Genomic DNA, 5,000 nt, shown 5'->3' with positions numbered 1-5,000 from the left:
TGTGAGAGACTAGTTAAAATGAGAAAAATAAAGAATTGAATCATAATGTCACTGAGTGACAGGAGGCCTTGCCCATTTGTAAAAACACAAGAAAATCTTTATTTTAGATTTTGAAAAATTCTGATGTAGAGAACAGCAGATTAACTACATTAAGTTCAATAGACTTAAAATTTGCTAAGCCTGCTATGAACTGTTTTAAAAAGTAACTCTGTTACTTTTTGTGTTGAGCGTATTCTTGTTAGCTTTTCCTCAAAACAAGCATGTCCTTATATTGTGTAGTGACAGTGACGAATTAGCTTCTACACACACACACACACACACACACACACACACACAAACACAAACACACACACACCTGAAATATTCTGTATTATTGAACATCTTTGAAAGCATGCGTGGTAAACATAATTCTAGCCCTTTTATCAAATATTCTTAAACCAGGAAGCATGAAATTCAGATCATTTTTGTCTCAGTCTCCTAATAAGGCATTACATCACAGTTTTAAATTATCATTTTGCCACATCCTTGCTACGTTAATGCTATTAATTATAATAACTAAAGATTAACATGAATTAAGTTCTTAGCTATTCTGTTTTCTGCGTGAGAGGTCTCACCAGATCTGCTACCATTCATGCCCACACGCCCGTAATACACAGTTATGTTTTCTTATCCTGTCATGGAGATGCTGCCGAGTTCTCTCAGAACACCATGGGATATGTAAGGAGTGACTGTTTACCACAGAATGATGACAGTAGGATAAAAGCTGACGCATGCTCACACTTCCAGCTTGTCATCTACACTTGGCTGACATCATTGTGCCAGTTTCCTTTATATTTCTTTGGATGAGGAGAGTGTTTTCCCAAACCTTACTGTGAATAAAAATCACAAACTAATTTTAAGTACTTGTCTAACCTCCTCTTCCCCACCGAGTTCCTAACTCGGCAAGTAATGTAAGATTCACAACTTTCCCGTGTCTCTCTAACTCACTTATGAAGCCAAAGATGATGGGCCATCTTCTTGGTCCTTTTTTATTGTACCAAATTAATCTGTCAACTACATGAAGATTAAACATATACCAGGGTTATAATACTTTTTATTACTAAATCATGATTCAAAGCCATCTTTTAGTTAGCTTTGAACAATTACATCAGCAGAAAACTCTGGTTTCCAATTTATGGTCGTTGTTTGCTGGGCATCGTGAAAGAAGAGTTTTTATTTCTTCAAGTTGAAAGAACAATTATTAAAATACCAAACACCTACCAGAGCACCATTATAATGACATTTCCTTTTTCACTTTATACTACTTTATGAATACAAAGTAGTAAAGAAACATAACTGATAGAACAGTGATCATGAGCTTTAGAATATCACTTGTACTAACCCTTGAGCTAACCTAGTTTTATTTTATAAATAAAGATTCTAGTGTATGCTAAATAACTGACTTTAAATTCAGCTTGCATTTAGAACAGCAGTCAGGTGTTCATTTTAAGGCAGGGAGATTGAAGTTAACCATCAAAATGACAAAATTGTCTTTCCTAGGCACTGTAACTAAAAGATTACAAGGCCTTCCAGGGAGTGGCATTTATATTACCACCTAGCACTAGGAACTTTTCTTTTTTTTTTTTTTGTTCTTTTTTTCGGAGCTGGGGACCGAACCCAGGGCCTTGCGCTTCCTAGGCAAGCGCTCTACCGCTGAGCTAAATCCCCAGCCCGGAACTTTTCTAAACAAAGCTGGACAGTCTCGATAGACAGGTGTTGCCTGCAATTGTAAAGCCGGATGATTTAAAATTGTAGCATATTTTTCATTTTTTTATAAAACATAATCCTTCTCCGACATATGGTTTTAGATGATGATGATATAGGTTCTACAAAGAAATAGCATTTTTACATTTATTTATCATATGATTAGTCTAGTATCTTAATTTTAGTGAAACTAAACTCATAAAAAATACTGTTTCCTGTCTCCAGGAGAGCAGTGCAGTGAGACTGTTGAAACAAAATCTTAGTGGTTGATAAGCAATGAGCTATGCTTTAATATACAGATACAACTCAAGACACGCTAGTCTGTGATCAACAAGGAGATTGTGAGAATCGGAGTATAGCTCATTCGTAAAGCACTGCTCTCAGCATGAACAGATAGATAATAGTTATATAGGTATATAGAAGATAGATGATAGATAAATAGATAGGTAGATGGTAGATAGATAGATAGAAAAAAAGAAGGGAGATCAAAGAAGGAAGGCATAGCTAATAAATTTGAAATCTTATTTTTAAAAAATTGACTTTGCTTTTCAAACCCAAGGTATTTTCAATAATGAAAGATTCTGAAACAGTCTGAATAACCACAACTCACCACAGATATGTGTACAAGCAGGCAAGTGTATTCCACAATGACAGTCAAAAGATCCATCGTGACCTTGTCTACTGATTATTAAGGACTTGTTAGAGTGTTAATTTATCTTGATGAACCCTTTTCCAGAGTCTTTTTGCCTAGGAGAAAACAGAAACTCAGGAATCTTAATAATATATCAAAAATACTCCACCATTTACTGTAAATGGTGAAGTAAGAATTTTAAGTGGCTCGAAGAACAGGCATGTTCTTCACTGATGTACTGCAGTATCCAAAGCTCTTATGATTCAATGTATGTGCCATGGCAGCCCAACATATAGTGCACTGCTGGGGATTATTCAGAAACAGTGATAATTGCTGTTTAAGATTTAAGACATTGGTACCCAACCTTCCTAATGCTGTGACCCTTTAATACAGTTTCTCATGCTGTGGTGACCCAAAACATAATTTTTTTCTACTTGTAACTGTAATTTTACTACTGTTGTAAATCGAAATTTAAATATCTGTGTTACCCAGCTGTCCTAGGTGACCCCTTTCTGGTCCCATAAGTTGAGACTAGCTGGGTTACTGATATAACATTATATGAACTTCTGGAATGTTCTTGATTTCTGTTCGAACTTGTCAAATTGCCAGTCTTGGTCAAATTCTACAATGAGAGATGTTTCTGTCTCCTTAGTGGCAGTCTACTTTTACTTTTCTATAACACAGGTCCAAATGCCATATTTGTTTAGTACTATCCGCTACTGTTTAACATGTGGCTTAGGGATGTCATTATTTGTTAGTATAGTAGAAAAATAAGAAGCTTCTCACCAATGCTCAAAAGAAATTCCCTTTTCGGATCTCCTTCTCATCTTCAACTTTTAGAATCCCACACTTTCTTTCCTACGAAATCCCACAGAGGGTAAAAATGGTGACTTATGGACACGTGGCATTTCTGCCTTCAAACAAACTTACTCCCTGAGGACTAAAGTCTGAGACTTGTTTTCCATTTCCTATTGCAGGTAAATTGAAGTCATTTGATTTGGAAAACAAATAGATGTAGTCCATTCGATGACATGTTTGAGGGGCCACTTGCGTCTAGCTGTCGTCTTTTGGGCAGGGGGAGGAATTGGTAAAGGATAGTCCAAATCGTATATAATTACTGTTTCAGGTCAGTCAAGCAGCACAGTTAGAATCATTTCGGAGTTGGAATTTAAAATAAAAACAGTAAATAACACGACAAACCAGAAAAAAAAATTGCATTAAGCAATTTAAGTAATCAGGGATGGAAAATAAATAAATAAACAAACAAACAAACAACAAAAAACAAAGAACCACTGCAAGGAATAACTTGATTCATAGCTGATCAATATGCAAAAATCAAGAGTTTTGTTAGCAGCAGGCTGCCTCCTGGAAAATAATATCTTTCCCACACTCCCTACCTTCTTCAGAATTTTGTAATCTTTCCTATTAGTATTTCAAGTAAAAGAAGCAAAACAACTCTCCTGAAGATAATTAAAAAGTAAACATCCTCCATTACCTTTTGAAAGACATCTTAAAGTTCACAAGATAAAGGTTATGCCAAGAGTCACACCAGGCCCAAAGGCGGGCAGGTCCTTTCCTGAATTACCAGTCAATGTGCTATACGTTCCCTGTGTCCTCTCCACAGAAGGCTGTTTTATATTAGCTCATCATCCTCCTATGCCTTTTGTAAACTAAGACCTACTTCATCTACTTCTCAGACAAATGTTTGCTTAGTGTCTACAAATGTCTGCTAACTCTAAGTCCCTCAGATATTCATTAGTGTTTAGAGTTTACACTTAAGCAGGACAATCGTGTTGTAAACGAAAATGACCAGTAGCCAAAGGGAACATATAATTGTTTGTAATTAAACAAAAGTGTTGCTGAGTTAATCAAATTCACACGTTAATATGCTTTAAAACATCGCTGTCTTGTCAAAATGAAGACTTTGAGTTTTAGTCTCTTCGGGATTTTTTTTTCTTTAATTGTTAATGACAACTAAGCAAATTATGCCACCAAGTTTCTTTAACTCGCCTAAATACAATGCATAAGCTAAGATTGCTTTGATCAAAGTTTCAGTGGAGTAGCCTTTTAACTTTCCCCATTTCCTAATGAACAGCTTGTTACAGGCTTTAGCCTGTTTACAGCGTTTGCTCTGAGATGCCCAGCCTGTTGCCCTCTTCTGTTTGAATTACAGTACAAACAGACCAAAGCACCCTGTCTATCCTCCTGTTGACAACTGGTTTGGTGTAAGAGTTTTACAGTAATTTTACTTGATTTTTTTTCTTTTGCATAAAGGTGAGACCAAACAAAAGAAGTCCATAGGATGGGTGGTGTACTCAGATAATGGACTACTGTTTGTAGCAAATCAGATTTCCAGAACCCTTAGAGTATCTGGTATGAGGTGGATTACCTCCTAGTTTCTTTAAGCCCCAAAGACCTAATTTTTCTTCCTTTTCTTTGAAAAAGAAAATAATAATAATAATAAGGCCCAGCGATAAGAGAATCTAAAGTTATGTCAAACAAATTATGTTTTAGTTATTAGTGGCTAGTTTGTAAATATCAAAGCTCCACTCATTGTAGTGCCGGGAGCTACATTTGCATGCTGATGAAATGCAAGTAGAAGGCTGTGAACTGCAGGGTTATCTAC

The sequence above is a fragment of the Rattus norvegicus genome, chromosome 3 (genome assembly GCF_021556685.1).
Source record: "Rattus norvegicus strain SHRSP/BbbUtx chromosome 3, alternate assembly SHRSP_T2T, whole genome shotgun sequence".
NCBI lineage: Eukaryota > Metazoa > Chordata > Mammalia > Rodentia > Muridae > Rattus > Rattus norvegicus.
Note: the sequence above shows the minus strand (reverse complement) of the source record.